Raw genomic sequence first — 13,368 nt, 5'->3', positions numbered from 1 at the left:
AAAAGGGAAGAAGATAGAGTGATGCTTTCTATCAAGTGTACATTCTGTGCATAGTATAAATCAGACTTGCAGGAGTTAGAAAAGAACAAAATTAAGCTGAAAAACTTTGTGGTTTTCACTGATTTCTCCAAACACCAATGATACTAACAGGGACCTTAAGGCACAGCTTATGCATGAAGTCTCTGCTTTAACCATGTATATATGAAAGGTTAACTCTCCAAGACTTTGACTGAAAACCTAGAAAACAGTCAGCTTTGGCTTCCAGCACCATCTTTCAATGGATGTGGGACAGAAGAGCTGTCACAGAAATGGGGAAAAGTTGTCAGTTATTAAAGGGCAAGAGGCAGCAAACCCTTTGCATGAGGAAGGAACTTCCTAAAATCCCCGAGAGCAAATCTGGCTGCTTGCACACACACAAAAAATTAACTCTTTCTCATAATTCAAAGCACTGCAAGCAGAGATTCGAGTGCCTAGACCCAAATGAATAGACTCAGATATTCCTGATGTGAGCTAAAGCCCAGGAAACAGTATGCAGAACTGTAATGCCAAAATAGTTCAGCATTTTTTAAACTCCAAGTATCCTTTTTAAAGGAAAGAAGTGGTAATGTTTTAATAATAACCAAAATGGTATTTTTACATTTTTAAAGTATTTCATAATTACAGAGAGTTCTAAATATGCTTTGTGTGAAATGAAGCCAGATTAAAGCCAATTCTGAGCTTTCCTAGTTCTATATAAAAGGAAATTTCTCATTTCAGCTCCTCGTTCCCATAACATCCCATTGATTTCTGAATGAAGAGGGCATGGGCTGAGATGGGGATGTCAGGCATGTAACCTTAACAAGCTTAGTAAATTCTCACTCCAGGTCAGTCTCAGGAAAACTTGCCTGAAGATTCATTACATCTATGATCCTGGAGAATCCCAACAGGATTTAACCATTGCATAATCCCTGTAGGCTATGCATCCACATGTATGCAGGAAAGACAAAGTCTCATTATTTAAAGTGAGTCACAAATCTGATTTGCCAGCTGCTCCCTACATCTAATGAAGGAGCGAGAGAGAACTCTGCATTGCTTCCGAGAGCAAATTATAGTGCTCTAACTCAGCCTATAGTTTGGTGTTATTGGTACTTCTAAGCTACCAAGATGCAGAGCACCTCAATTTAAGAAAGATGCTGAGGTACTTGAATGAGTCCAGAGAAGGGCTCCAAGGCTGGTGAGGGGCCTGGAGCACAGACCTGTGAGGAGCAGTTGAGGGAGCTGGGGGTGTGCAGCCTGGAGAAGAGGATGCTCAGGGGATACCTTATTGCTGTCTACACCTACCTGAAAGGAGGTTGTAGCCAGATGGAGTTGGTCTCTTCTGATAGGCACCAAGGGACAGAAGAAGACACAGTCTCAAACTGTACCAGGGCAGGTTTAGGCTGGACATTAGGAAGAAATTAATCACAGAAAGAGTGATTGCCCATTGGAATGGGCTGCCTTGGGAGGTGGTGGAGTCACCATCCCTGGAGGTGTTTAAAAGGAGGCTGGATGAGGCACTTGGTGCCATGGTTTAGTTAATCAGAAGGGTTAGGTGATGACTTGGACTCGATGATCCTAGAGGTCTCTTCCAACCTGGTTAATTCTGTGATTCTGTAACTAGCTTCCTGCTTGCGAGGTGACTCCTGTTCCGATTTTCAGGATTGTCACTCAGCAGTTTACTCTTAAATTCATTTAATCGTCTTTTAGAAAGCTACAAACACATCCATCTGGCAAGTTTTGTAATAATAAATTGACAGGAGAGAGTGCAGGGTCACATTTTGACCTTTTCCCACTAAAAGCATCATGGCATAACAGTCTGCATGGGTTGAAAGCACAGCTAATATCTACCAAATGCAGCAGTGGACAAGGCATGAACATTCCATCTTCAAACTGTGTATATTTGCCAACACAGGAAAGGGCCATTTCCTTCAGTTACTCCTGGTAATGATACCCTATCCATAGCTTAGAAGCTGCTGCTCTGCATACAGTGTGGTATGAGCTGACCAAGGTACAGCAGTGTCAGTTTTCAATGTGTTTAAAATTAAGATGCTTTCCAAACCAAAAACAATAACTGGGCTGTAGTGCATTTCAGAACTGCTTAGGTTTGGAACTCACCAGAAAAAAAAAATGGAAGGCAGCCTTCTTATTCATAAAACAAACAGTCATAGCAGTGTGGGATTACTGCTCAGCTCTAAGTGCTACTCATGCAACATGCATCTTGGTTTTCTAGTTCTCTAGCATGCCTCAAAAGATAAGAAAGTGAACTACCTAACTTGCCCTTGTGAGGCCACACTTGGAGTACTGTTTTGCTCAGCTCTGAGCTCCCCGGTTCAAGAGAGATAGGGAACTACTGCAGAGAGTCCAATGGATGCTGGGGAAATTAGAGCAACTGTCTTACAAGGAAAGGCTGAGAGACCTACGGCTGCAGCAGAGCAGCCTGAGAGGGAGTCTTAGCAGCGCTGATCAATATCTAAAGGTGGAGGTCAGGAGACTGGGGCTGTGCTCTTTTCAGTAGTGTCCAGTGATAGAACAATCTGCAACAGGCACAGAGGTACACAGGTCTCACTTAAACACAAGGAAAAACTTTGTTGCGCCAGAGTACTGGGGCAAAGCTGGAGATGGGTAGGGTCAGACTGGATGTGAAGAGGAAGTTCTCCAGCATGAGAATGGAGAGAGCCTGGAACGGGTTGCTTAGGGAGGCGGTTGAGGTCCCGTCCCTGGACGTGTTTAAGGCCAGGCTGTATGAGGCTGTGGCCAGCCTCATTTAGGGTAGGGTGTCCCTGCCCATGGCAGGGGGGTTGGAATTGGATGATCCTTGTGGTCTCTTCCAAGCCTGACTGATTCTGTGAGTACTGCAGCAGGCTACCCAGAGAGGCTATGAAGTCTCCTTCTCTGGAAACTTCCAAATCTGCCTGGACATTATGATCCTGGATACCTTGCTCTGGGTTATCCTGCTTTATCGGGGAGGTTAGACTAGATACTCTCCAGAGGTTCCTTCCAATCTGTGATTCTGTAGCTGTGAAATGTATCACACAGTCCCTAACAGAATGTATATCCCGAAACAGAAAAAGTAAAAATACTTTAAAAAGCATCTTCTTAAAATAGTGTCCAAAACTCAGTTTCATAGATGAGACAATAATTTAGTTACTCTTTGCTATGCTTTTTACACTAGCAGTGATATTTTGACTGCAGTTGAAGATAGGCTTCTCTCTCAAAAGCTAGCAGAGATTGAGTTAGCCACAAGATGGAGCCCAAAGGATCTTGGAGCTGGCAGTTGACATCACTCTCCCGAATGCAGAGCTAAATAACCAGGTTTGACTGAAGAACAACTTAGAGCAGTATTAAGCTACAGACAAAGTATTCTTCAATGTAAATCTCCTACTGCCCAGGAAATATCTTGCATTTGATAGATGCCTGGCCTCCCACAGCTGAGCTTTGACTTTTCACACTGATGCAACAACCCCTCAGCACTTTCAGGGAATATTGATGAATGGAGGATTTGCATGAAATATAGAGAATGATTTGGAAAGACAACACCAAGGAGCTGAAATTTGTTTGCCCTCTGTTTAGCCTGTCTCAGCTCTTTTGGACTGTGTAAATAATTTATGCCCAATTTGCAGGCTTATGTGGGACTCAATGTTCTGTTCAACCTCCCTTCAGTGGTGGCAGGATCTTTTGAGACCAGGCTCATGTATTTTCCATGTTGTAGATATTTCAGTTAGAATAAGACATGACCAGAAAGCACCTTCCAAAGTACTCAGTATTAGTAGAAAGAAGGCAGAGCAAAGGTGAGTGCAGTGGGATCAAGGCACAGCACTAAATTAATGCATTTTAGGAACTTTTTTAGATCCTTAGACGAATTTAATCATAAAGAGACTTTAACTCATACAAATTTAGGTGTTTAAAGTTAGTTGTCTACCTTGAGGCTATCCACCCCAGTCTCCCTTTAGAGTTAGCAGAGAGCAATAAGCATCTGCAGGCAGAGTTTCATCTGTTCTATATATCTGTTAGAATGCAAAGAATTGCCCCCCAGGAGACACCTATATTTCTGACTTGTCTGTTACAAGCAACATAGTTTATGTTTAGCAACAAAAATAGGAAACAAACTGCAGTGTTTTGTTGTTATTTTAACAACCCTCCCCAATTCTTTAGGTTTTCTCTTTTAAGAATCTGACATTAAAAAGAGGTTAGAGGTGAGAAAAAGCAGCGAGTCACTTATAGATCTCAATAGGTGATTGAATGTTCACTCTCACTGTACTTAGTTTATATTTAGTTATATATTAAATTATATTCAGCCTATAATTCTTAAGCTGCCAACTTCTTAACTCTCTAGCACACTAGTTTTCAGGGTACTTAGTTTATATTTAGTTATATATCAAATCATATTCAGTCTATAACTCTTAACATAAAGCTGCCAACTTCTTAACATTAACTCTCTAGCACACTAGTTTTCAGGGTACTTAGTCTATGTTTAGTTATATATTAAATTATATTCAGTTTGTAATTCTTCAAGCTGCAAACTTCATGTTTAACTCTCTAGCACACTAGTTTTCAGGGTACTTAGTTTATATTTAGTTATATATTAAATTATATTCAGCCTATAATTCTTAACATTGAGCTGCAAACTTCTTAACACTAACTCTCTAGCACACTAGTTTTCAGGGTACTTAGTCTATGTTTAGTTATATATTAAATTATATTCAGTTTGTAATTCTTCAAGCTGCAAACTTCATGTTTAACTCTCTAGCACACTAGTTTTCAGGGTACTTAGTTTATATTTAGTTATATATTAAATTATATTCAGCCTATAATTCTTAACATTGAGCTGCAAACTTAACATTAACTCTCTAGCACACTAGTTTTCAGGGTACTTAGTTTATATTTAGTTATATATCAAATCATATTCAGTCTATAATTCTTAACATAAAGCTGCCAACTTCTTAACATTAACTCTCTAGCACACTAGTTTTCAGGGTACTTAGTCTATGTTTAGTTATATATTAAATTATATTCAGTTTGTAATTCTTTAAGCTGCAAACTTCATGTTTACCTCTCTAGCACATCAGTTTTCAGGGCATTCTTAGTTCACATTTCACTCATAGGTAACTCGTGTAAAAGTGATGATGCTATCTTGCATCAACATTAAAACCCCCAAATACACACAGGTTCATTATCAACAGGATTTAATCTAAATGTTATCATTGGTTACACCTTTGCAATCCACTCGAGCTAAAACTGAGGTTATACTTCTTTGTGTGGCATAGTTGTCAACACAGCCGCAAACCCATTTGTATCGATAACCCTGGCATAGCATTTCAGTTGCAGCTATGATTACAGCTTGTGTTAATCATTCCTACCTACTTTAAAGTAAACCACCTTGCTACCAATAAATGAAGACAGTTAAACAAGTTTTTCAATGGCCATGAAACAGCTGTGATTTCTGAAGGATGAGTGATCAGTGTAACCGGTGGCCTGTGCTGTTACTCTAAGTTAGGTGTAATACCTGCCCATAACCATCATGTCAGCAACACTCTCACCTGCCAGTCAGCATAATGTGCTTCAACACCTGGATATCTACATAACACATGGTTAATTGGATAAAAAATTGCCCGTGGGATAAATGATTGCTTTATTGCTCTGCACAAAGATGTCTGCAAATGAATGTTCCGAGGTATTCCCCTCGGATGCAATTCCAGAAAGAACAGTTCTAGTGGCAGTCTGCAGCTCCCTTCTTTTGCCTATGCAGACATCGTTTTCACAAATGTGCTCTTCCAGAGTTGTAATTAAAGCAAAAATAGTGATCAGCAGCATTTCATGAGGAGTGAAGATGGTTTAGGATGTTCTGTCTCTAGGAGCTAGTCATTAGACCTCTGCTGTAAACACCATGGTAATTTGGATAGCATGCTGGGAATAGAGGCTTCTAGTGTCTGAGGGAGGGCTGAAGGAAAGAAGGAGAGGGACTGTGATGACAGGACAAAGGACAATGGTTTGAAACTAGGGCAGGCTAGACTCAAACTGGACATTAGGAAGAAGTTATTTACTATGGCAGTGGTAAGACGCCAGAACACATGTGCCAGAGAGTTTGCCAACACCTCATCCCTGGAAGTGTTTAAGACGAGGTTGGATGAGGTGTTAAGTAACCTAGTCTAGTCGAAGGTGTCCCTTTGTGTGTCAGGGTAATTGGATCTTTAAGGTCCCTTTCAAGTCAAGCCACCTTTTCAAAAGCTAATGATTTTGTAATTGTTATTCCTTCCTAATATAAACTAATCTCTCCTCCCAGTTTCTTCTTTTCTTGATTTTCATGAGGTCATTTGTCTTAATGATGAAATTATGTAAATGTAAAAGTATTTTACAGTTCTTTAATGAATGCATTCAGCCACGATTGTACTTTTACAAATGCAGAGTTCAGAGGGAGCTCAGTAAAGATGTTCATGTTTGAAGTATTTGCGTGGAATTTAGACCCAGGGGATTTGTTTGGAACCCTTCACAAATGGCAGGCACAAGACTCAAATATTGATGAGTATGAACACCCTGTGAGGAGAGGCTGAGGGAGCTGGGGGTGTGCAGCCTGCAGAAGAGGAGGCTCAGGGCAGACGTCATTGCTCTCTACAACTACCTGAAGGGAGGCTGTAGCCAAGTGGGGGTTGGTCTCTTCTGCCAGGCAACCAGAAACAGATCAAGGGGGCACAGTCTCAAGTTGCGCCGGGGGAGGTCTAAGCTGGATGTTAGGAGGAAGTTGTTGTCAGAGAGAGTGATTGGCATTGGAATGGGCTGCCCAGGGAGGTGGTGGAGTCACCATCCCTGGAGGGTGTTCAAGTAAAGCCTGGATGAGGCACTTAGTGCCATGATCTGGTTGATTGTCTAGGGCTGGGTGCTAGATTGGACTGTATGATCTTGGAGGTCTCTTCCAACCTGGTTGATTCTATGATTCTCTTATCCACAAGATGTGCTCCCTTTGGCTTCAGTTGTTTATTTAGAATGGTGAACAACATTAGTTTTTCATAAGCTGAAGTCAACACCGAGAAAGCAACTCCATCACTCTAACATCCTACACACCTCAGTCTGCCCAGCCTCACTCAGTCATCCTTCATCAGTCTATAATTTGTGTTGCACTAAAGCATGAACTGAGCTTGGCTATGTTTTGCCTTAGCTATATGCGAATGCAGAACTGACATTACTAAAAGTGAAAGCTTGTTAAGCATATTGTCCCTCATCTGTATGTTCCCATCCCACAATTTCAGGGAAGAGCACATGAGAACGTCAGAAGCTGAGGATGATATTGAGAGGAAGCTCTTCAGGTCTTTCGCCACAAGTGCCTAAAGATGAAATGCATTAAGGCAGCACATCTACACTTGACTGAAATTCTATTCTTTCCAGCTCCAGCGATGGAAGATTGGTCCTCCTGGGATTTTAAGATTTATAGTACTTTAAAGACATTAGCTTTCAGTGCTATCATACAAGATTGCTGTTTCAACAAGTCTTGCGTTTCCCAGTGCATTTCTGTTGTTTAACTGACAAACTGGGAAACAGGGAAAGCTTGGGATCATTACTGATGCTCCCTACAGGCATGCATCTTGGATTCAAGTTGAAGCAATTCCTCTCATTAAAAATCATTTTAAAATGTTGGACATGTCTGTACTTCTTTGCTCCTCCTCCTATATTTACCCCATGCTAAAGTTTTTTTCCCCTCCCTCTGAACCACTTCTCTTTCTCCCAGTAATGTAGAGTACTCTTCAACTGCCAGTTAAAAATAAGCCTGATTCTAGACAACACCAGCAAAATCCTCCAAAACCAAGACTCAGCTCATTCTTCACTATGCAGCCTCAAGATATAAGGCAAAGCAAACAGCAAGAACATCAATGTGCTAACAATAGGAAGGCAGCTTTGCTGGACCAGGCTGCTCTGGACATGGAAATAAGGCAGAAGGAATTGTGAGAGCAGCCTGACAGCTTTTTTTTGAAGGGAAGGATCCATAGAAAGATTCCATCAGGTTGTTGGAAGTGAATACCCTACAGGATCTAATATCAATGTTTAATTATGCAAACCGTGGCAATTTTGGAGAGTTTGCCTTTACCATTTACTCTACTATCACCATCAGTCACAAGAGTCATGCTGAAACAGTGGTCTAAGGAAGTTTGTGGTGTTGCACAGACCCAGACAAGCACTCTCCACTGACAAGTATGAGTGAGAGTGCCAGCTGGAACCTGGAGTTTTCTGTTTCCCCAGGAAGCATTTCAGATAGCCTGAGGTAAATTGCTTAGTATTTCATCCTTGTCATTTTAATGTGGGATAAAACTTCCTTAGCATGTAGAACCTTGAACAAATATCCTGTAAAACACTAGGTGTAAAGTAAACCAGACATTCTAAATGACCATTAGGGAATTAAGAGACCCTGTAAGGACAAGGCTGGCACAGTGTGCACTGGAATATAATCACACATCAACTTTCTCTGTTTAAGCCACCACCACACTCTGCCTTTCTTTACTTTGATCAATCCATGGGGTAATTATTTGCTTTCATAGGGTAACTATTTGCCATACACTGTTAAAGTAAATTTTCTAGTGTAGAGCAGGGGTCAGGGTGAACACAAGCTTGCTACTGCTAATCAGTTTTGTGACGAGTCATTTTTTTAGGCATATGGTCATTAAACTATTTTTTCCTGCATGATCCATCCACCAGCTGCTCAGGCACCCAGCAGGATTTGAGTAGGACACAAGGAGATATGGCAGATAAGAAAACTTGTGGCAACATTCGACTTCTCCTTTGAATGACACAGAGTATAAGCAATAACTTCACAAAGGCAGGGAGCTGCTCTGGAAGGGTGAGAAATCCTGATAATCACATTTTGAACAGAAGTTATTGTCATCTGAGCCATTCTGAACTGGATCTGTGTGAGGAATATGTTTTATTCCTTGTGACTTTTTGATAATGCTCTACAGTCTGAAGCCCTTGCATGGTTTGGAAGAAAACTGTTCCATTCGACCTTAAATGAAAAGCACTTTGCTGACTATGCAGAATGACATAGCAGCTTAAATTCTTGAAGGCTAGAGTATTCCCACTGAATTTTGCAAGATTTTGTCCAATGATTTGTCTAAGGGACAAAATGTTACGTTGTTTAGAAGTCACTTGGAGGGACAATGGACTTAGCTTGAATATATATATATATATATATACACACACATACACACACACACATATATATATATATATATATATATATATATATATATATGTTATAGGTTGGACTATCATAGAATCAACCAGGTTGGAAGAGACCTCCAAGACCATCCAGTCCAACCTAGCACCCAGCTCTATCCAGTCAACCAGACCATGGCACTAAGTAACCCATCCAGGCTTTGCTTGAACACCTCCAGGGATGATGACTCCACCACCTCCCTGGACAGCCCATTCCAATGCCAATCACTCTCTCTGTGAGGAACTTTCTTCTAACATCCAGCCTAGGCCTCCCCCAGCACAACTTGAGCCTGTTTCCCCTTGTTCTGTTGCTGGTTGCCTGGGAGAAGAGACCAGCCCCCACCTAGGGGATTTGAACTAGATGATCCTTGTGGTCCCTTCCAACCCTGTCTGATTCTGTGATTCTGTGACTGTCTGATTCTGTGATTCTGTGACTGTCTGATTCTGTGATTCTGTGACTTGATGATTTCAAAGGTATTTTCCAACCTGGTGAATTCTGTGATTCTGTGAATAAGGGAAGCAAAGATTCATCCTTAGTTATGATATATAAACTGGAAGCTTAAGGCACAAATCTTGAGACTCCTGTTGGTTTTCGTTCCTCTTTTGTCCTGTAATGTTGTGACAGATTGATGTCATGGATGTGTCCCTCTAGTGCCTGATAAAAAATGCTGTTAAAGAGTCTTTTTGCTCTCTTTACTGAGAGATGAGCTCTTAGCCTGACAAAAGTAATGCTCTTATTTATAATACATAGGTAGCTATCCAATTAGAAATAATTTTCTCAGCTACAAAATGTATTTTGTTATTTTGTAATTTTGTTATTCTTCTCTAAAGCAAATAATTCTGTCATTTTCTTTCCTGTACAGCATGTTCTTTTCTTACAGTGTGCACACTCAGAAATATATTTGCTGTCAGAACAGCAAATGACTGCTATCCAGATGGAAAATAGACATAAAAAACCCCACATCTTGCTTTTAGCTTCATCAATTTGTGGTTCAGTAAACCAAAGGATTTCCTTTCTGAGCCCCTGTCAGAAGCTAATATACAAAACTATGCCATATATAATTAATTCCCTTCTAGCATTCAGAATAGCAGGCAAACAAAATAAGCCCAGTTACCAAACTGAATTTAGAATGGCACAAAAGACATTGCAAAAATGCTTTTGTTGAGCACAGAACCAAATAAATAATTTAATCCAATTCAGGTCTTACATAGATTCAAATACTTCATCAACAATCCATCTGTTTTCCTTAGGTCTGAATCTGATCCTTTTCCTCCTCTAATATAGTTTAAATGTTGATCAAATTATGATGCTGTGATTAGAGGAGTGATGCCTCCTAAGAGATAACTAATCAGAGAAGTAGTTGTTTGCTAGGTTAGTGTACTGATTTATCTCAGCAACTTACTGTGATGTTGCACAACTTGAAAGGGGTCTATAAGAAAGATAAGCACAATATCTTTAGCAGAGCCTGATATGACAGGACAAGGGCTAAATGAAACTAAGAAGATTAGATGCAAAGAGGAACTTTTTTTGTGATAAGGATGGTGAGACACTGGCTCAGGTTGTGCAGAGATGTGGTAAAAGGCCCATGCTTGGAAGCACTCCAGGTCAGGTTGTTTGTGGCTCTGAGCATCCCCTTCTAGTTGAAGATGTCCCTGCTACCTGCAAGGCAGCTTGAGCTAGCTGACCTTTAAAGGTCTCTTCCAACCCAAAACATTCTGTAATTCTACTTGTATCAGTCTGTAGTTAAGATTGAATTTTCTCACATTGTGAAGAACAAGCAGTCAACATCTGAACAGTTGTTTGAAGTGAGAACAAGATTCCACCTAATGATGTCCTCTCTTCTCTAATAGCCAAACTGGCAAAGACCTAAGGAAGAGTACAGGAATAAAACAGGCACAGAGAGGTCACTTTGTGACCTTCGCTCATCTCAGCTCAGGAACTTCCTCAACCATGTCTTTATGTTTAAGAGCCTTTGGGAGATTTTTTTCTCTATTTTCCTCAGTCCCTTCTTGAAACCATGAAAAATGCCATTATCCACCCATTTTGCAGCATGGAGCTTCACAGCTTAACTAGGCACTGTATACAGCAGTGCTAATTAAGCACAGGGTTTAGATAGACTTGCTTTCATTTCAGTGCTACACAAAATGAGAGCACCAGACAGCCTTTTAATTCTCACCCTTTTGGTTTAAATACTATATAATCAATCATTAAATATTCTGGAAAGTCTGACTAGGTCTTTGACATTTAGCTTTTATCTTCTTTCCCTTTTCACTAAGTGGACTACAAAGTAAGGATATCTGCTCTACAGACAATTGTGATACTGTGAAAATGAAGCTAAGGCTCTTGGGATTTAATTTTCCAGCTTTCTGCTTACTGTATGTCATTTGAATTACATCTTTGGTGAGATAATCTGACACATAAGGAGGGCAGAATTAATACTGAATGGACTGAAATCATAGCAGATTTGATAAACCATAAGTGTTTATCTCTACAGCATAAAGACCATCTCAGAAGATGGGCAAAAAGACCATCCTGTAAAAACTTGTATCTTTGGAAGGGCATCATTATTTCATCAAAATAGGCAGTAGAAATATCTCTGTTATGTCATTTAAAAAATACATAGAAAGCTGGGCTTTTAGGCACAGATTTGAGGGCATTAATCTCGGTGTTAAAGCTCTGACTGGATACTGACATTCTAAAAGCTTAGCTAACGAAAATAAGGACAAGGGCAACAGATTCCTTCCTACATTTGATGGAGCCGACCTAGGCTGAGTTTCTACTGGTTTTAAGATTCTCTGTGACTCATATTCACCCATATTAAGAAGGGATTGGGATGGGATGGGTAGGGTTAGTGGGGGGAAAGCTGCACTGCCTTCACTTAGAAAGTTAAGGCATTAAGGTTTTGTTTTGATTGTAGTGGTTTAAAACAAATTTCAGGTCTGAGGTGAGGATGCTTTAACAAAAGCTTGTTTGTAAAGTTCGCAAATCATAGAATCATAGAAGCAACCAGGTTGGAAGAGACCTCCAAGATCAGCCAGTCCAACCTAGCACCCAGCCCTGTCCAGTCAGCCAGACCATGGTACCAAGTGCCTCATCCAGGCTTTTCTTGAACACCTCCAGGGACGGTGACTCCACCACCTCCCTGGACATCCCATTCCAATGGCAAATTTGTATTAATACACATGGCCTAGCTCTGATGTTGTTTGTGGCCACTGAAAGTATTATGTGGCATTACATCCCATGATAGTTGTGTAAGCTATGCCAGCCCCTGAAGCTCAATTATGTTTTTTTATTTGCCATGAATTTTTCCTTCCTCAAACAGAAATACAGAGCTAGGTAAGCATACCTTGCTATTTCTTTTGAGACAATACAAAATCAATTCCCTCCACAGATTTCAGACTTATTTTACGGCTATTCAACTGCAATTGAATTTACCCAAGTTTATGAAGTTTAGGGAACTGGTTTTTGTGGGTTTAGGCAAAACAATTGAGCTTACAGTCACAGAGGTTTTCTTACAATCATAGAATTACTTGCTTGGCAAAAGCCTTAAGATCATTGAGACCAACCATAATCTAACATCACCCTCAACACAACTGTGTGTGCCTAAGCTCCTCATCCAGATACCCTTTAAACCCCTTCAGGGAATGTAGGGACAGCAAACATCTTTGTCAATGGATCCTTGTTCCTCTGGTGTTCTCATTTCTGCTCCCTCACAGAGGAGCAAGTGTATGCACTTGATTTGTATCTTCAGTCATTATTACCATCAAAAATGTTTCAGCATCTTTTCTTTTGCTCTGCACACCATCTCCAGTTACTCTTTTCTTGCATGCACAGCAGCATCTTAGGTTAAACAGAGACTGGAGATAAAGCAGGATTGGTTTTATACTGCAAGGAAAACAAAACAAATCCCCACCTGCACAGCAGCTACTTTTTTTGCCCCAAGTGAGACCTCTGAGGTTCAGTGAATCACAGCCTGGGATCTCACAGCAGCAGAATCATTGCTTGTGCTGCTGAGCCTGCAAAGGCAACTCATCCCCTGCATGGTGGGGTAATGCTCTGTCACACTCAGCAATCTGCCATGTGCAGGTGGTAGAGCCTTTATTCTCTCAAAAACAACAGCTGCCTTGCAAACATCAAGAAGAAAAAATCCAACT

The 13,368-nt window shown here is 40.6% G+C and overlaps 1 protein-coding gene across 1 annotated transcript in view; it reads left to right on the top strand.

Moving 5' to 3' along the window:
• Nucleotides 1-13,368, top strand: part of TRDN (triadin) — a 243,953-nt gene that overhangs the window by 197,903 nt on the left and 32,682 nt on the right.

The sequence above is a fragment of the Pogoniulus pusillus genome, chromosome 33, assembly GCF_015220805.1.
Source record: "Pogoniulus pusillus isolate bPogPus1 chromosome 33, bPogPus1.pri, whole genome shotgun sequence".
Lineage (NCBI taxonomy): Eukaryota > Metazoa > Chordata > Aves > Piciformes > Lybiidae > Pogoniulus > Pogoniulus pusillus.
Note: the sequence above shows the minus strand (reverse complement) of the source record. Positions and strands in the feature narration are given on the sequence as shown.